A 21,798-nucleotide genomic window follows, 5' to 3' on the forward strand; every position below is an offset into this window, starting at 1 on the left:
AAATACTTAGTACACTTCCACTTATTTATTTGACCAATTAGCGCTTTCACCCTCTAATAGGCATCTCCAGACTGGACTGGTGATTTTTAGACTGGTTTTCCAGTCTGAAGATGCCCATTTTTTTATTGAAAAAAAAAAAAAAACATTTGTTTATTTTTCCATACACATATTATTTACATAGAAATATAATTACAAAAATACACTTTGGAAAAATAAATCTTAAAATTAAGCTTTAAATTAAAGAGTGAAAGCGCTAATTGGTCAAATAAATAAGTGGAAGTGTACCAAGTATTTTAAAATTAATAACTTATATATAAATATAAGTTATTACATCACCTATAAATACATTTATAAAGTAATCGCTAATATAAAGTAATCGCTAATGAAAAGTCTAAAACTGATAATCTCAGCATAGAAAAGATCAATATATCTCGATAGGCTGTTTAACAGACCAATCAGCCTCCCTACAGGCATAATTAACGGTAAATTTGTCCTGCATTCAAGAAGATCAAATGGCCTGTGTTGCCTAGCTCTTAAATAGATTCGCGGCACATAAAATTTTATGCTCTCCACAATGTTGGGATTATAAATTAAATTCATATATAGATAAGCCTTCACGTTTACGGTAAAACACACCATTGAGCCCTGACGCCACTGACTATGGGTACACATGATAATACTTACAATAGGTTTTATTTTATTATCCACTATTATCTCAGTTCTCACACGAGTTCCGACTTGAATCACACGACCCCAGCTCATAACTCAATTGTGTTTATTATATTCTAATTATTGAGGTTCATACTACGATATTTACAATGGTAAGTATCTAAAAGTAGGCAAATACTTTGTATTTTTCCGAAATTAGGCACACATTGTTATTGTAGATTGTTTATAAATTGAACAATAATTACTTACGCAGGCGAATGAAGGCAAAACAATACGATATTTTGGCACCTTTGGCATTTATAGCGGTTTTTAATCGTGCCTAGCTTAATACAGCAGAATAGTTGACAAAGATAAAATAACAAAATACTATTATGAAAACTGAAAGTTCTTTTAATAGGCTCTAAAATATTTACATTTTCATGTTGAAGAGGCGGACTTATCTCCACTCGAATTTAATACTCGTTTATTTTTTTATTTTATTATATTATTTTTTATTTTTTTTATTTTTTGTTTTTTTTTACAACAAACATAAGAGGTGAAACTGAGTATTAAAAAAAATCATAATTACATAGCAATAAAATACATATTAATAGTAAAAATAGTAAACAAAAAAATCCCACTAAGGCATGGCCTGTTCGTGGGTATACAAGAAAATGTTAATGAATTTTTTCTTCTATAATAAATAATGGACAGTTATAATACTTTTCTGTAACATAAGAATGAAAAAATAAAATATTCTGTAAAAGATCATATGTTTTTTTAAAAATAGTAATTAAAAAAGGAAATAAAAATATTTTTAAAAAAACACAAAAATATTCCTTATTATTAAAGGGCAACAAAATATATCATAGAAAAAAAGAGTTCATATCTTTAGTTTGAATCCAGAATAGTGCATGTTTTTTAAAAGAAGGAAACTTTTGAAAGTTTGGAATCAATGAAATATTATCAGTAAAAAAAGAATTGAAAATTTTTGGGACAATAAAATATGCATTTCTCTCTGCGAGCCTCGTTTTACAATGTGGTGTTTCTAACACACGATTCATTCTTTGACTTGATCCATTTCACACATATAACTATATTATTCATCCTCCTGGACACATAAAAGCATAACCTATGTCCTATGTACAATGTGCAGATATTACGCATAGATAATATACAATAGAAATTCGTCAAGTACATGTGTGTCTGGTTGAAACTTGATTTTAAATCCGACCAATACATTAAAATATGTCAAAAAACGTCACCTATTACCTCTGCAAAAACGTCGCGAAAGAGCTGGTATGATACTAATTTATCTATTAAAAATTGCTTTTGGTTTGCTGTCCTGAATTGCTATCTAAACCCTTTATTAATGTTCCTCAAAAAGTTCTTAGAAATAACCTTTTCTTCATACTCCTTTTGTCTCATCTAATTATAGGCAAAATTCATATTTATGGCATACTTTCAATAATTTTAATGTAATAAGAAAATCATTGAACATATATTTACTTGCGAATGACGTGCGGCGTTTACTTTCGCAATAATTTTGTAGTGTTTTTTTCATTTTTTTCTTTTGGATTTAGATCATCGTTTATTTTATGTTTAAGAATATATTTTAACTTACTGTGGTGCTATTTGTGAAAACCTGTAATTGGCTTATTTATTTTGTTTTTTTTATACATGATAATTGTAGCCGTTGGTTATCCGAATAAAGAATAAAAAAAAGTATTTAAAAAATAACATTTATACCCTAAAAGCCCCTTTTAGTAAATATTTTATGACAAAGTAGCAGTAATTGCAAACCAAAATAAGGGAAAATGTATAGGTATATGTAATGTATGTATAATGTATGAAATAATAAATAAAAATACAACGGGCTGTATGTACTTGGGTTAAAAATCGCAAGCGCTAACCGAAACCTTACATTACACGTTTGTTGTTAAACAAAAATTTGAAATGCTTTTGTTCTATGCAAAAGAGCATAAGTGCTTCTCTGGAGAATTATTACTCTGATATTGAAATGCTATTTATTTTCAATGTCTACATTTTACATGAATCACCTATCGATGCACGCCAAAATACACCTGCAATGGATATATTCGATACGCAATGTTTACCTAATATTCATCAAAGTATTAATATTTGAAAAGCAATCAGAATACAAGAATCAAAAGCTTTACAAATGGAGGCTCATAGAATAAATACATAAGGCGGGAAAGAAGTTTTTAATGGAACAAAGTCTCATTCATTCTCCCCCGAACAAACAACGTACGTACATTTGACGCAGCCGTGAATACAGTTTATACATTGACATTTTGTTAATTGTACGACATCGTATGAAAACATTTCTCCTCTCTATTCACCTTTTTTGCCGGCTATCAAATTCAGCTCGACGTTGTTCTGAATCAGCGAAATGGCAAAAAGTATACATTCATGTCGAGTCTTTGTCTTAAACTTTCAATTTCTACGAAGTTGGGGGGGATGTTTTCAATTAACACGAAATAGGAAGTAGTGAAAAGGTTGACAGTTTCGTGCGCATCGTAGTAAAAAATGTTCGAGAGAGCTTTGAGAATTATGCGCACGCGTCCATTATTCTCAACGTTCAGCAAACTGAGGGAATAGATAAAAAGAACCAATGCGAAGATTTGCCTAAAACATGTCAATTTGAAATAATTTTCAGTGTTTTTCCTTCTCTTTTTAATTTTCATTAGATGACTGTTCATTTTATGATCGAGAATATTGTTTAACTTACTGTGACGCTACTTGTGAAAACCTGTAATTAGCTTATTGTTTTGTTTTATATGTGAGATAAATATAGCTATTGGTTATCCAAATAAAGAATAAAAAAAAAATAATTTAAAAATGACTTTACCAAATCGAACAATGCAAAATACAAGTCCCTATACTTAATTTGCCGAAAGCATATGTTTGTGATTGACTGCCGATTTCATTAAATTAATTGACAAGAATAAATGAACTGAGTAAATAGTATACATATTTCAGAGTTTTCAAGTTTTTTAGCAACGGAATATTTATGGAATACTTAATTATCCTATTTTTAAGGTTATTATTATTCTTAATACTGAATAATGTTATTTAAATATTTATTATTTATTTAGTAACAGGGAAATATAACGTTTTTCTTTACATTTTTAAAGTAAAAGAGTTCTGTGAAATATTGCCCAGTAACAAAAATGTTGCTTATATTAGTGGCATCAAAAAATGTATAAATTTGTAATTTTGAATTCCCGCAAAAACAGTCATTCCATTGGCCGCGCCCCTAATATGACGCGATTCATGTTTATTGGTTCTATTTAAATTTGTTTAGAACATTGTCACGAATCTTGACGTCACAACTATCATATTTTTCTAACGACGTGTTTAAAAAAAATATAAATATGAAAACATTTCTCTACAATATTCATATTGATTTAAAAATACAATTAATTATTCTAAATTCATTTCATATATTTTTATCGATATTCGTAGTATGTGATATTTCCCTATTATAGCAATTCACATAAAATAAGAGTGAATAAATCTCTCGATGACTCAGATAATTTTGACTTCTTGAATCGCAAATATTTTTTATATCAAGCACTTTGTGAGTTGAGTTCTTACATATATCTGTTGTGCAAGGGCGGATCGTCCATGTAAGCGATCATGCGCAGCTGACCATTATATTCAACATCGATAATAATATTTTATAGTAGTTGTAACTATGGGAAAATAAAATTAAAAAAATATATTTCTTATAAATTAACGATACCGTTTACTTCTTGATCAAAAGACAAATATAAACATTTATAAGCGCACTCGGCGTTCTACCCGCTCCCAGAGGGGGGAAAAAACTGGCCAATTACTTCAGCTTATTTCTTCATAAAAAAATGCATACCATATTTTAACATCTTAAAACACAGTTGTTGATGTTTTTTCCTCCTTAAAGTAAGCTCGCCGATTACAGGTATTATTTGAAGCTTCTTTATTTGGAGAATAGCATGAAGAGCATTATTTATTGAGAATCATTTTCCTTTGATAGTACACAGTTGCAATATGACACCAGTTTCTTTCGCCCGCCGTCTTAATGTAATGTTAGTGGCGCTCCGCTTGTGCATGTGCCAATTTTTGGCACTATTCATTTTTAGATGGAATCGGAGCGGTCGAGGCCGTGCGTGACGGTGTTCAGTTTTAGCAATTTTGTTGCAATTGGGAATATATCTAATGAATGTTATTGTTTTTTTTTTTTAACTTTACCATATATCTATTGTATTAAAAGAATGGAGAACAAACCTAGATATATCGCTAAAAAGTTTTTAATTTTTGTTGAAATAAAATAGGTGGATTAGTAATAGTTATTTTAATTAAAAATAAGTAGGTATTCCGTCTTCTGTTAGCAGAAGCTGATGTGGATAGAGGATGTTGTATTCACATAAAACAACAAAAAAGAAACCATTTATATACTTTTTACTTACATGTACCCGCAGGAACAAATTATGAAAAAAAATAGCTTACCTGTAAAAAAGTTACCGTTCGCCACTGCTGTTGTGGCATCGAGCCTGTTTCTTTGAGCACTTTGACTTTGTTTGACATAAACAAGTAAAACATGATAGCTTGTTTTGATACATTGGTGTATCAAACTCGTCCGACCTGATTTAATAATTGTATTTTTGTTTGAAATCAGAGTCAACGATAAAATAAAATTAGATTTTCATAATCACTTGCGCTTAAGCCTACTTTATCTGTCGCGGAAAATGGATTCCGAATCCAGGAATTGTTCTTACAAGTTATGGGAAAATATCGCAAAATATATTTTTGTGTAGAATTAACTCATTTTTTTTGCGGAGCACCTATTCAGGCTCCATGGAACACTGGTGTTCCGCGGAACAAAGTTTGGGAAACTCTGGTCTATTGTTGCGAAAAATTCCACTGCAGGGAAATAATACATACAGACACAAATCACAAAACAATTACACGCTTAAAAAAATTAAAAAACTACCCTCACTCAACACATGTAACTATGCAACGATAAAACGATCGCATAACCCCAACAATACACCACATACCGATAATATAATTACAAGATCTTCGATACGAAGACAACGTAAACAAATACAAACTCACACCAGTTACGGGCAAACGGATGTTTTTGTAAAAAAATATGTTAAAAATGTAATCGGTTAACAAACTAAAAAAACAAATATATATTCATTGTTGTACTCGTAGCTGTCGGCTTCGTTGTGAAGCGTTAGGCGGGATTAACAATTATGTTTCCGGGTTCCCGATTTTTTTTATTGCATAAATAAGTATACACATTTAATACCAAGCAATCTATAATAAATTAGAGAATTAGAAAATTAATACGAAGCATCCTCTGGTTAGGATAGTCTCCATCTAACATGGCTCAACATGTTCTAAGATGGAGATTTTTTATGTTTTAAAGTATAAGTAGTTTTATGCTCATATAACAAAAACAAAAAAAAAACAAAACCACCTTATCATAAATGCATAGTTTATCTAATGTAAGAATTTTGAAATCATTGTTATATATTTAAATTATATATATATTATATATGAGGGTACTACTTGCATATCCGGTAAAATCCACATTTCTTTATTTTGAGCAATTCACAAAAACGTGATACAATCCTTAACTTCAACTTTTATTTAAAACTTTTTTTTTAAATTATAATCAGCAAATATTTTATACGTGAGCAGTGATGACATAAACATGATTATATAAAAAACAGTAGTGAAATAAAAAATTTAATTTTATACATTACCAACTTTGCAATACTCAAGTAGAGGTTGCCATGTTTGCAACAAACCCGATAATTTAAAAGTCAAGTCTTACTAATTAAGCCGTATTTTTAACTGACAATGTTAAATTTATTGTAAAAAAATGAATTCTGAATAAGTTTCAATTAATATCTCACTTTTTTTAAATTTTGGATTTTGCCGGGTTTACAAGTAGTACCTTCATATGTGCCAAGAATGTTACCTAAAAATATAAATAATATAGTAACATATATAATAAAAAAACAAATATCAAGTAATAAAAAACATAAGAATATAAATAGTATGTGTACCAATTATTTAGAGTAATACGTTTATTTATCTACATAGGATACTACAATTATAGTTTTGTTAAACGCACATAATTTTTAGTGCTCTTGAACTAAAATCTTAAGCGTAAAAGTAATTGTGTTACTTACATTATTTAATGTTATAATAATAGAAAAAAATACAAAATGTTTTTTCCATGTCCGGTCAGATGAAGAATACAGATCTGCGTAGAACCACAATCTTTAGACGCGTGTTATTGACATAGCTATTCTACGAAAATAGTCTAGTGGCCTACCATGCTTGAGTTCCTAGGTTCGATTCCTTCAATTCTTTTATCTGTTGATGTTTGTGAAGTTAAAGAGCTGAAACCTTTATTTATGCGGGTGAGAATCATCTAATTGAATTATTTCACCTACATACTAGGCAACGCCTGAAAATATTATTATTTCAATTTCTATACTTCTTCATGGACCAGGTAATTTATCAAAAATATTTTGATGAAGGAATATAGATGTTCAAATATAGGCAGAATGGTGAATGTTACACAGTGTGTAAAGTGGCCATTTAAACTAGCCAATAACAGATCATAAGCCCTCTAGATGCCTAGACTTATATATTACGTTCTCTAAAATGTTCTCCGTCTCTGTTGTAACATGTAAAATATTTATTAAAACAAGGTGCTACTCGTATTACATTGGAATACGTTACGCTTCCTGGACATCTTGATGTATCTTATACATGATCGAGATACACCACAATCGGTATACCAATGCGGTGCCCTATGCACCAACTAGGTGCGGAAAGGGAGATGATAATGAATGATGAACTGTTAAAAAAATTATGGGAACAAAAAGTTACAGATATGGAATTTAACCCAATGGCGCAGCGTCGAAATGTGTACACAGTAGACTTACAATTACCCATCCGGATTAATGAGGGTCAGATTTAATTGCTTTTGAAATAATACAGCCATTAAAAACTTACTTAAACGTGCCCAGAAAAGATAATAGTATAGTAAAATTAAAATGTAAAACTTCAATATTTTTTTTTGTTTCCTGATAAAGATCTGGATATTTGGCAATCCGGATGACTGGAATTCGGATAAATGAAGTTCTACTGCATTATGAATTTTAGTCGAATATGGATGTTAGTGCAATTCCTTATGGATGTTGTTGGTACGATATTCTAGTTATACGAGTATGTGATAGAATAGGGAAATATCTCTTTTTTTACATTTTTAAAGTAAAAAGGGTCGATGAAATACTGTCGAGTAAAAAAAATATTTTTTTTGCTACTTATTAGAAGCATTAAAAATATTTTTAAATTTGTAATTTTGAATCCCCGTAAAAACGGTCATTGCATTGGCCACGCCCCTAATACGTCACGATTCACGTTTATTTTCAACTTTGTTCTGAACCATTCGATTTTTTTTAGAACATCATCACAAATCTTGAATCACAACTATTTTTTAAAATTTAAAAAATTTATTTATTCATTCATACAAATACACACATATTACAAAAAAAATAAATAACATATCCAAAACTCTATGAGGCTAAGGGCCCTGTGTTGAGTTGGGATACAACATAATGGAAAGAAAACAAATGCCAAACACGCCGCGTTTTTCTAGTGACATTTTTAAAAAATATTTTATTTTTAAATGTATAAATAAAAAAAATTCTCCACAACATCCATTTTGATTTTTGAAATACAATGAATTATTCTCAATCCATTTCATTTATTTTTATCGGTATTCGTAGTACGTGATATTTCCCTGTAATGTTAATTATTATGTTTTGTATTTATTATAATATTTTTACTTGTTTGTTGTAATATGTATTTTTTCTAACTATTTTAAATTGTTTAATTTGCTGTTTCTTAATTTCTAACATTTTCTAATTTTTTAATTTCTTTTATTGTATTACTGGGTACGTATCGTAATTCAATTAATTAATAACTTATATCACTGTGGAAGAAAATGCATATTGCCTTTTTTTAGAATTTGGGTTTATATTATCCTTATATTCCATAATATGTGCATTTTATGTAAAAAAAAATGTATTTTTCCAGTGGTTTAATATATTATATAAGTGTTTTTTCCTATATTCCACGTTCTCCGTTTTCTGCAGAGTAACTTTTTATTAGCCTCCCTCATTAAATTGCTATCTCGTTACTATTCCAAAGGATCCCGATTGTTTCCTGTACCAGGCACCAAATAATACCACTGACAATTATTCTCGAAAAAATAAGTCGGCGGGGCATAAATAATATCGCACCAAAGTATTTCATTACAAAGGAATAAAATTGTTGATCGGCTTAGCAACGGCGCAATCGCAAAAACATACACGCCGGAATACTTCGATTCTACGAACAGAAAGATCGAAAAAGTATTTGGAGTTTTTAACAAATTAAATACTATCTTAACGTATGTAATTTATGTTTTAAAAAGTGTTAAGTGTCGTGATATGTTTCTATAATAATCGGTGATTTAATAAAACGTATTTTTGGTGCATCAAAATGTGTCATTGTATGCACGCTTCAAAATTTATTATTCTCAGATTTTAGGCGTAGGTACCTATCCAGCCTTTTGTTTTTTAGCTTTCAAGTCACTATTATACTATTTCAAGTGTTGATAATACTATGATTAAGTTTTTTTATGATCGTGTTTAAGGCGCAACCCGTGTTCATCATCTAATTGTCATTAAAGCTAAATTAATTAATCTATGGCCTTGTCACTAGTTTACATAGGTCATTAAACCGCGATTTAAGCATGTGCATAAGGTAAATTGAGCTAAGTGCGTCTGAAGACCGAAATCGTATACCATAAATAACACTATGTATTATTAGACCTCTGTTTTTAATATAAAATTAGACATTGCTCCTCATTTTATTATAAATAATAACAGCTCGATTTAATGTAAATATTTTGATTCATCAGCTCAATTCACGGCACAGCTATATTACTTTCGGAATAGAATCCACGTAACATGCGGTTTTTACTACAGTTAAAATTTAATTAATGAGTGGGTATGAGTTTTTTTTTCATGACAATCTTGCTTAGCATAACTACAAATAGAGCCGATTTTTTACACATAATTTATTATGTATATTAGGTTGCTAAAAATCGACTAAATTATTTTTACAGAAATAAAAGGAAATTATATTTAAAACATTCAGAATCCTATATGTAATAAACTGTTTTTCTGTTTTTCTTAAATCGAAACTGATAATTTTATAAGCATAATACATTGGATATATTAAATGACTTCATTACATCCGACAGCTTAAATGTATAATAAATTAAATCTTTATGGTCGATGCGGTACCCCTAAATTAATAATACGATATGTACGCAATTTCAAGTATTGTTCAATTATCAATGTAAAAATATAATATTATGGTTTATTGTTTCTTTGAGTGACCGGTGGAAATTAATTTACTACCAAAGTGATAATTTTATTTTCAAACCATTACATTAGGATTCCGCACTAAGCCAAACTCACCTTACATCTACATAAATTGATTAACGAAATTTCTTAATTTTTTCTTGGCCATTATGAAAAATCTAAGCAAGGATAAAAAATGTGCAACTAAACTGATTTGAGTTATAGCACTGAAAATTTATATGTTTGTTAAGATTATATTAATGTCCGAACCATTATATTTTTTTCTCGTGAGTGAAACGGCATATAATACAAATTATAATTGTTATATTTAACATGACCAAAAACAAAAATGATTAAGCTAACAGGTTTCGGAACAAGTAATCATCATAAATTTCCTATCCACACTCAGTGGTGCAAGGGCGCTGAATTGGTACAGCGTATCTTTATCACCTGTTACATGAAGATTAGGTGATCAATCTTACGCTTCAGGTACTAAACCAAGGACAGTGAAATATTGCAGTGTAGAACCACCTTCGAAATTAATATTTCACGTCTACTCTGCCAGGAATTAACCCCGGGAACTTAAACACGGAAGGCGAACCCACCAACCACTACACCACGAGGCGGACATATGTTTTATCGATTTCCCTTTTCACGATTTTTATCTGAGTAGCAATCGAGTCGAAAATATTCGTCAGTGAGTTTTCTTTCACATACATAACTGTAGACATGAGGTCCCAGGTTCGATATCATACTATTTCGACACTGCAACATTTTAGGCTGATTAACTTCATTATCTTCTTTTCCTCATCCGCTCCCAAGTGGACCATTTGGACATTACTGCACGTCTCCAGTAAATCATACCGCCCGCCAGCACTCTCGCTTCTTCTCATGTCGATTTCGCGTCCTTAGTTCCGCCTAATAAAGCCGAAAGATCGTTGCCGACGGCCTTTCAGGACGGTGGGAGCCCACGGGTGTAAAGAAGAGCCAAAGACATCCGCAGCACGTGTTCAATCCAGGTCCATCGCCGGCCGCATCCTCAAAACGCTCGTTATAGGAGGCCTCTGCGTCCGTTCTCGGACTTCGATATTAGTAATGTTAGCGATCATCTTACACATCCATAAAAAAAACATGACGCTACAATAATAAAAAAGACGTACCAACGGACCACTGGGTGTGAATAAGGAAATGAAAGAGATACTTATAACTTAGCGTGTAGATATTTTCAACTAAATGAGAACAATAATACATATTTTTATTATTAGCAGCTATGGGTTGATGGCTGAGAGAATAATATTTGCGGTTAGTGAACTGAGGAGATAACTCACTGCTGTTCGAGGCTGGAACTGTGCATGTACTCTTACATAGAAGGTAAAGGTTAAATCGTGAACCAAAGACATATCCGGACTGGAGTAAAATTTTAAAGTATTTTTGGCACTCAAAGGAGAAAGAGTAGAGAAATTTACAGCTAATTAAGTTAATATCGGCCCTTGGATGACATTAACATTTTTCATTGAAAATTCCGTAGAAATGAAATATATCGGTAAAAGTGTGAATCTGTCATTTTCTAAACTGTACAGGTCAAGCAGATATCACAAGTGTAAAAAATAGGAACAGATGAACCCCATGTTTTGATATGGCTATTTTAAAAAAACCTCTAAAGAGATATATCATTTTGTCATATTGAAGAGTATACGATTTAAAATGTCTGTTTTGGAAAATAAGGTGGTGCCAGGATTAGAGCGAATTTATGAACAATGATTTTCTTTTATTTTTTATATATACGCTCAATGGGCATTTTTAAGGACATATTTATACATAGAAAATGATTATAAAGGAAAGTAGAAAGACACAATGGTATTTAGTAGACTTGGTGGGAGTGGAAGCGGGAGAGAGGTGTTTATAATTGAATTTGATTCAGTGATCGTTTGAAAGAAGACAACTTGTTATCAAAGAAATCAATACTGGTATGTTTGTTGGCAGACCCAAGAATTCTGGGAATAGGGGAATGAAAACCATAGTTAGTTCTATAGTTATTGGTATGAAAGAATAAGTTTTGTCTGAGGTTTCTAGCTGAGGTATTTAATTTTATTGAGCTCAGTAGTTCAGGCGCATCAAAAAGTGAGTTGAGAATTTTAAATAGGACTAGAAGGTCGGATTTATTTCGACGGTCTTGAAGAGAAGATATGGGTAAGGTAGTTTCTAACTCATTATACGCATATTGGTCTTTGGATAAGCCCAACCTCCAGCCTATCTTTCTTAAAAATCTATGTTGAACTGATTCAATATTTTTGATGTGAACATCATAATATGGAGACTAGGGTCTAATGTGTTTAAATTGTTTGGCTAATGAAGGGGTAGTGACGGTTATAGTTCTACTGATCGTACTTGTTTCTTCCGGTTTACTAACAAGCTAATGAACTAACATACCCTATCGCCATTAGAACCGGGAAAGTTAAATTGAGGATGGCATTCTAAAAAAAAAAGGTAATTTTTAAAATCAATCAAGGTAAGTGGGTGGGGGGTTTTCAATGTTTTATAAAAATTGACAGTTATACTCTTTTGCGATCACACTACTTATTTACAACCAAAATATTTTTTTTTTTAAACCTGGAACAAAAATATTTAAACAATTTTTGATTATTTAATCTAGAATTTTCGAAAAATACCTTAAAATTTGTGGGATTTAAAATACTTGAATTTCTGTTCAAGAACGTAATATTTTGCTAAGATCACTCATTTATTTAATGTATAATATTATCCTCAAACCGATAAATTTTTAATTTTTACATACTTCGTATTTATATTACTACCAATGTACCAAAGTTTAGTCTGAATTTCAAAAGGCGTAATCTGCCAGTCAAAAAGTAAATTTATTTTAGTCATGTAAAATTATTAAGTATAAGAAAAATTTGGACAAACTTAAAACATTGTTGATTAAGCCAGCTTGTAGAATCGAATATGAATTTAAAAGAAAAATAAAATTTTGTTAAATTCATGTAATCCGTAAGGGTTTATAAAAAAATAAAAAATTATAAAAACCCATATTTTTGAAAAATACAATTTTGATAATTAAAAAATACAATTTCGATAGTAAAAAAAACAGTTTCATTCAGACGCTTTCCAATACTCGTATTTTCCAATTTTATGCTATTAAAGTAACGTAAAAGTATAGGTAGTTAACTTCAATAAAACACTAATTTTGACGATAAAATAAAGTAATCCGAGTTTTTGTATGCGGGACAAAAAACAATAGAAAATACTTCTTAATTGGTCAATTTTAAACTTTTTAATACTGACATATATAAACATTTATTTGATACAACAAAGATGGAGAATATTTTAGATAAGTACATGTGGAAGTCTAGGTATTTACAGGGCTTATGACATGTCATTGACTGGACATTAAATGTTCTAAATCTTTGTCGTAATTTGTAAATCTTAATAACTTCCAATGGGGTGGAATCTAGTTTTTTGTCTACAAACATTTGGACACACTCAAACTGCAGTATTTATTTAGTAAATAAAACATCGTAAATGCATCTTCAAAACATATTTATTATTTCATTAGTACATTATGTTTTGTTTGATTATCTTTGGCCTTGATCACACAATTTATTCGTCTGTGCATGGATTTGTAGCTGATTTAAAAATTCTCTTAAAATTTCTTTATACTAAACTTTTTTGATAACGGTTTTTAACTCCTGAGTTCCAATAGGAAGTTAACATTAATTTTCAATTTTATCTATAAAGTAAAATTAAGTTTTCTGTACGGAAAATATGTGTACATTTTTAAAAAAATATGTTCATTTACAGGTTACCAACGAAAAAATAAATTTAAATAAATAAGTGTTAAATTTTTATACCAATATTCACATTTTCGAACATAAATGTCGATTTTACTTTATACCGCCTCATTATGTACCAATGAAGATAGTGTTCATAATCGCGGCCCTGGGCCCGTATTCTAATAGGAAGTTAAAATAATCTTAAATTTTATCTACTAAGTAAAGTAAAATTTTCCGTATGAAAAATATAACATGTTTAATTTTTTTTTCTAAACATTACAGATTTTCACAGAAGGTATTTTGAATTTTCATACAAATATTCACATTTTCTTAGAAAAATATCGATTTTACTTTATACCGCCTCAATATGTAACGATGAAGATAGTGTTCATAATCGCGGCCCTGGGCTGGTATTCCAAACGAAATTATAGCGCGGTATAGCGCGTTTTTACGTACTAAATACGCATTATAGCGCGCTGTAAACGCGTTCGGAATACCAGCCCTGGAACGTTTTTCAAGTTTTTATCTCCATTATGGCGTATATGTCGCTTTACTAGCAAAAAATAGAGCGTATATTGGGTATGCGTGAAACAAGACGGATTTTAAAAAAGTAAACGGACATTTTTATGGGTTCAGCTATCTACTCGTATGATGCGCGGGCTGTATTACATAGTTCTACGATCTACATAAAGTACCTAAGCATTTCTTCAGCCGGCCCTGTGGGCCTCCAGGTATAGGAGATTTCCCTGTTACGATGTAATGACTGGGCACCGAACTACGGCAATTACCCCACGTACCCGGATTCCTCGCATTCCTGCATTCCTGGCAGGGCCGCGATCGAGTCCCGACGGGGTAAAAAATCACAAAAGAATTTTGTGCGCGCGTGCCTGTCAAAAAGGCGAGGATAAATATAAAATGGTCATCCACTTTGTTTGCTTAAAGATAGTGAAGTACTTACTACCTACACACTAAACCGAAATACCATAAATTCCTACAAAACCGTTATTTTAAAAATATTTTTTATTTGTAATTTTATTGCATATATCGTGGTTATACAAGTAAAAGTGACCATTTGCAAAACTGACAAAATTGAGATTATTGATTTTTTGACATCGAATACGATGCTAATAAGCATAACGCTTGACTGGTAAAAATGTCAAGTTGATCCGACACTCGGAAAAAAAATTAATTTGTAAAATATGTGACCATTTGATTGAAGCTCACAGATTTTTGACAAGTAAAACTGACCAACTCACAGAGTCCCTTTTATTAGTAAATTTAAGATCCAAAGAATTTACTAAGTAACAGTTAGTCAATTTTACTTGTAGGTAGATGTCACCAGTACAGACTTAGTTAGAGTTAGTAGTTAGTAGTTAGTAAGTTAGTATACGTTTTGTATTTGACAGATACGGTTTTTTTTTAAGAAGTTTATTAATAAAATTTATTCTTTCGATTGTTACGTAACACTTTTTAATTCTTTGTTATTTTTCGTTTATTTTGTATTTCTATGTTTATTTAACCTTGATTAATACAAAAAATGGATTATTGAAATAAAAAATCCCAAAAACATAATTAATAGTTATAAAATAAAATACTACCTCCCTCAAAGAACGAAACAATAATGATTATTATCTTTGAGAAGCAATTGAACTCGGAAAAACACCAAAATGGCTCCCCTGAACAGTATTGATCTTGTCACTTGGTCAATTTCTCTTGTATGCCCACGATATGTGTGTATATATTAAATACCGAAGAATCTACATACAACTAATGCCAAAATCGCAATCCATTTCAACCAACCAATAAAATAAAAGGTGTTATCGATGTAATTTCATTTTCAAAATTAACGCGAAAAAAAAAATGGATACAAAAATTTAACGTAGTTATGCAGAAAGCAGCCAGCCATAGAAAGGCGGAACTGAGATAATAGTACTTTAAAGAAAAGAGCGAATAATCAAATCTACACAACAGTTGGAATGTTTTTGTCTTTGACAAATGATAAACAATGAATACATTAGTTTTTTTTTATATTACACACAAGAATCTGATTGTATATTTGACCAGTTCTAATAGTTTTCAAAGTTCCGAAAGATTTTCCTAGTACTGTGGGTGTTTTCTGCAAATTGAGAAATGCCGTTTTTGGGATCGACACTATTTTCAGAATGTGATTTTTACAATTTTTTGTATGAAAGCGGTATGTCTGTTTTTAGCAGAACAAAGAATTGACCTAACTGCATCCGATAACACCAATATCTCTTTTTTTTTTTTTTTTTTTTTTAATTGTGGGCAGGCTACTTTCTGCATAACTACGTTCAATTGACGTAGTGATTTCTGTATACAAATACTAATCGGGTTGTGGTCCTGTGGCTAGTGTCTTGGACTCATGGATTAAAGGTCCGTGGTTCGAATCCTACTCTACCTTAACTTGATTCCCATTTTCTAATAGTGTTGTAATTTACAACTCGTTGAAAATGGCCGTCAAAGTTAAATATTTGGGTAAATCATAAGAACGAAAATATTTCTTTTAAAAAAAAAAAAAAAAACTAGTACTCAGTGGGAAAAGGAAATAAAGACAAACAATAAAAGAGGAAAGGATGATAGATTAAGGAAGATAACGGTGATGTTTCTTGAGACGTGATTTAAATAGAGATACTGCAGAAACATATTTAATACTGGATGAGAGACGATTCCACAGTCGAGTCGTATGGACACTATGCGAGTTAGAGAAGAAGACGGAATTGTGGATGGGAATTAAGAGGATGCTTTGAGAATAAGAAAGAAAATGTAAATTATGAACTGTGAACTGTGAAAGCGCTGAAATTTTTCACGGAGGTATAACGTGAGCGTTAGGACTATGAAGTACAATGAACACAAGTGAAAGGCTGTGATAGTCCCTCCACTAACTAATTTTAAGCCGTTTCAGCTTATTGTTCCAATGTAAGTAATGTATAGATAATCATCATCAGTATTTCTTTACTCGCATCTAACGATGTACACCTAACACGAGTGCAAGGGATATGAAGTGTTTCAGTGTAAAGATCCTTTTTTTTTAAGTTGTTTTATATATTTTATTAAACTTTTTTTCATTTATATTCCATGTCAACATTATCAGGAATCGAACTTGAGACCTCTTGTATGGTAGGGAAAAGCTCCAACCAAGCCCTGACCTAGATTGGAAATTGGAAGTCAGCTACACATAGGCAGAATGGTTTACACTCTGTTAAACACCCTGTAAAGTGATTATTTAACTCAACCGATCACAAGCCTGCAAATGCCTAGAAATTCATATTCTCAATCTTTGTTGAAAGAATATCGAATATTGATATCAATCCAGATTTCGTTTACACGGATTTAGAAATACCCAAAATATATTGTAAATAAATAACGGACTTTCCCCCTATATTAATTAAAATATGCATATTTCTTGAAATGTTCATTTGATGCGTTATTGTCTAAATAGAAGTAAACACTTTAAAAACTTTTTATAGAAAAAAAAAAACAATCAATGGAAGAATTAAAATGATTATTATTTAAACTTAGGCAGGATGATGAATTTTACATAGAACAATGCTGTTCTTTTTTGTGTATATTTCACGAGATATCACGTTTTAAACCCCACTTCGGACGCATTGAAAGAAAAATATTCGTGTGTTTTATTGGCGTAAGTATAGCCTGTGAGCTCGCCAATACATGACAGATGACATTAACATAACCATGGAAAAACATAGCAGTTGAGCTCTCAGAAGTAAAGCAACGTGAATGCAGCAATGCTTGAACTACATGTCAATAATATTCTAATAATAAATAATATTATTTGGCCATACGGAACTTTAAAGCACACCTTGGTTTAATTACTAATAGTATTTTATCGGTTAGGTAGGTGTATTTAAAAAAAATGTTTCGTACCTGAAAAAAGCACAAATAATTATGTTTTTGTAAATGATGTCAGTAGCGACACTCAGAGAGTGGTTTTGTGACGTTTTGACATTTTTTATAAGAAATTCATGGCGTAGCCGAAATACTTTTATAAAAACGAGGATGTTTTTGTTGATTGACATTAGCAGGCGCTACCCAGGGGCGACTTTGTGACGTGAGAAATTATTTAAAAAAAGAGATTTATGGCGTAGCCGAAATATTGTAATTAAATCGAGGATGTTTTTGTTGATTGGCGTTAGCAGGCGCTACCCAGGGGCGACTTCATGACGTGATGAAATTATTTATTTAAATATTTTTTTTCATTTTATATAGCGTAGCCGAGATAAGAAATTGCGTGGTGTTTTGAAATTTAACCGTGTAGGTAGCCGCCTAGTTACAATATTATTTTTGTATTCGTATAACTCATGTTTTATAATGTTTATGTATTTATCGCTATAAGAATTAAACTAAAGATAGTTTTTACTTTTAATCGATATCCGTTTTTTAAATTATGTTTGTAACACTCAGTAATATTTATTTTTCAAGTATTCAATGTTATTTTTGCATTTAATTAATATTGTTAATATAAAGCGTATTTTTATTTATTCGAATTTACTAGACTGTTTTTATTACAAAAAATAAAAATGCATATTTCTCTATGTATTTTTCTGTTATAAACAATCTATTAAAATAATACACATCAAATTTCCATTGTCTGTTGATTTTATTTGCAATCTTCTTTTTTTTCGATGGTTAAAACTCTAGGAAATTCAAAGACAATAAAAATTATACTGTCATATATTGGCGAGCTCACACGCTATACATAGCCCGTTTTATTTAAATCTGCTAATCACAGGTACATAAATCAAAATCACAAATTTCACCCCAATCGTAATATTTATGAAAAATATTGTCGACATATCTAGCTTTAAATGAAACTTTTAATGAAGATTTCAATCCTTCCCGAGTTTAGCGCAAACAAATATTTTAAATGTTATATTTTTGCGAAACATTAGTTACTTTAATAGTAGTTAAAAAATCACTTACCGAAAAGTCCACCAGATTTTACATTGTTTTTGATTATGCCACTTTTTCATTCTAACCTAACTTATTTTATTATTTAAGCTACAGTAGCATTTACAGGTATTCACTAATTATTATACAAACTCATAACACAGAAACACTTTGTTTTTCCTAAATCTTTTACATTTTACGAAATGTATAAATTGATTTCTGTATATTTTGATAATGTTGCAAGTGCTTGAATCCAATAAAATACTGCAGAGCATTAAATTTGATAAATAAATCAAAAGTTATGTAAAGGTTTCACTTTAGATGCAACCAGTGCATACGACCGTAGTAAAGCTGTTTATTATTCATGTCTAAATATTGCAGTTCGTTGTCCGTTATGTCGGTCCCCGAAAGAGAACAATAATATAGTTATTAGTTAACTATACAAAAACAAAATATTAGAAGCTATGTAACAATAATATTGGTTTAACGATTTTTCGCGCCGCCTGAAAACGGACCAAACTGAATTGAGAGGATCTTTTTCGGAAGAAGAAAAATTTTAAAAGAAAAATCAACAAAAGTTCGGCTAATGGAGAATAGTGACTAATATTATTTCGATTACTTTGAAAAACGCATTTTTCTTGTACGTGATTTCCAAAAAAATACGCGGAGAGCATAGTGAGGGATGTAGGGATAATCGCTAGAAGCCTGCTATATCCAACTCTTTCTCGCAGGTGAATCAGCCGAGGCGAGAGAGTGGGAGAGCACCAGCGTGGGATGGAATGGGCCGCTTCGCAACCCCGCTCGGCGACAAGCGACACTCGGCAAAGAGACGTTGGTGACCGCGCGTGTCTTCTGCTCTCCTGTTACTCCGGGCTCGCGAGTGACGTTCTAAACAATTGAGATTCGTGACCGGGATCCAAATTGCTCTGAACTTGTGTATTCAAAGTATCGAATCTGTCAATCAGTGCCAACCGCGGAGAAACCGATAGCGGGTGGACCCCTGTCTTTTTCTGATTTCCTGATACGACCCACGGGACAATACCGGTAAGTGAAAAAAAAATGCATTCCAAACATTTCCTTGATTAAAATAATTTAGATTCAAGGAGATTCGAGTTAAATAATTTGCACAATGCAACGGTTGTTTGATGTATTACTAAAATACAGGTATTATAAAATTGTTTGTATACAAATATTAATCTTAACGCGTGCGTAAAGATTAATCTTAACGCGTGCGTGTTTTGCGGTATTATTCAATCAATTTATATTTATTTCATAAAAAAATAAGTTAAATACATATTATTTCAACGTGTAAAATACAGATAGATTTATCAATTACGAAAAACAAGTTACTACTTCAAATTTAAAATAAATAATGTGAATTTTAAAAATCACTAATCGAAAGATATTAGTTATTTTTTTAAATACATGAATTTATCGAAATTCCTAAGTTGAACGAATTAGATATTAATTGGTTTATTTATAATTATGTGTTCGATAGATTTTTTTCAAACTCGTCCACATTCCATAGAGTATAAGAAAGTTTCATTGGACGTATAACCGGTGTGACGTCACTGTAAAGAAATCACATTGAACTTGCTGTCCCTTGAAGTTATATGTATAATTAATATTAATTTATACCTACGTGTTTTACGTAAATAAATATGTAACTAATTTTTTGTCGCAATAAATTAAATAATTGAAAACGCAAATTTTAACGCTTTTTTGTAAAAATCATAACGATAATGCGTTTGATTTTTTAATCCGTTTAATGGCGTGAAATTTGTACATTTTTTTTTTGTATTTCGGCTGGCTTCTTTCCTTTCACGGATCTCAATAAACCTTCATGTACCTGTCTTCTCGGATATTAAATACATAATAAGATAATCGTAGGCGTTTAATAATTTAATAAACCAGGAAAGCATAAAAACTAAAATATTTCAATAATGAAAGAAGTATATTTTTGAATATATATTACAAATTAGCAGAAAGATTAAACACAAATTCAGCAATAATTAAAAATCTTTACAGTAAAATATATAATTCTTTGGAATTTTACTATTCATAACTTAAACCTTGTTTTTCTGGATTGTTATTATATTGCTTCACATGTCGTTATATTTGAATCTAATTAATTTTACTATGTATTTTTTATTGTTAATTATTATGGCTTGACACAGGCACAACCTAAAAAGCCTTAATAAGTTCACTTGTATTAAAACGAGTGTAATTTTGAATTGATAAATAAATATAAATAATTAACTATTAGTTTTTATTTATTACTTTCAATTACATGCCTAATATACTGTATTTATAAAGGTATTTTCGATGGGTGGACATAGGAGTATAAATGTTTTTTTTTCATTTTGCGATTTATATGAGAAAACGTTCTCTGGGTATGCCTTCATCAATGGTATTTAACCTAAAATCGCCCCATACGGACAAAACCCATTCCATGATTATCAACCACGAAGTTAGCTACAGTTTACAGCAATATAATGGATCGTAGGTACTCAGGCCAAGAATTGCAAGCGCAAACCCGAACGTTACACGTTTGTTGTTAACTAAAATACAATTAAAAAATTTGGAACGTTTTTGTTCTATGCAATACAGCTAGAGGGCTTCTCTAGCGAATTACTCTGAGGTATTAAACATAACATTTATACGACTACTCAAAACATAAATAAACAACTTTGTGCCTATGTAATTTTGATTTTAATAAAATAAATATGCGCATTTGTGTCATATTTTCAGTGGCACAAAGAGCACAAAATAGTCTCAGTAATATAAGTAGACTAATTTCTATCATTCATTGAGGGATACAAATAGTATGAGTCAGTTCTAGTAGTAGAAGTAGACTCATCTCTGTCCCATATTTAACGGTTCAAGTAGTATAACAGGAAATATTTAAGTTTTTTGTACAAATTACTTGAATGTGGTTACACATATGAAATGATCTGTACATAATAACTCATTTCGCAAAATAT

General features: G+C 30.8%; 2 protein-coding genes across 5 annotated transcripts in view; one reads left to right on the forward strand and one right to left on the reverse strand.

Annotated features, from left to right (window-relative positions):
* The window catches only part of LOC148283572 (DNA oxidative demethylase ALKBH2-like), a 232,741-nt gene that overhangs the window by 23,761 nt on the left and 187,182 nt on the right, over positions 1-21,798 (reverse strand). The gene's annotated exons all lie outside the window — the stretch shown is intronic.
* Positions 19,631-21,798, forward strand: part of LOC148283574 (uncharacterized) — a 184,788-nt gene continuing 182,620 nt past the window's right edge. The window contains exon 1 of the mRNA XM_088243638.1: positions 19,631-19,858. The gene's annotated coding sequence lies outside the window, so the exon portion shown is untranslated. The remainder of the gene's footprint in view (positions 19,859-21,798) is intronic.

Source organism: Micrasema longulum, unplaced genomic scaffold, assembly GCF_059751315.1.
Source record: "Micrasema longulum isolate JH-2025_06_02 unplaced genomic scaffold, ASM5975131v1 h1tg000222l, whole genome shotgun sequence".
NCBI classification, from domain to species: domain Eukaryota; kingdom Metazoa; phylum Arthropoda; class Insecta; order Trichoptera; family Brachycentridae; genus Micrasema; species Micrasema longulum.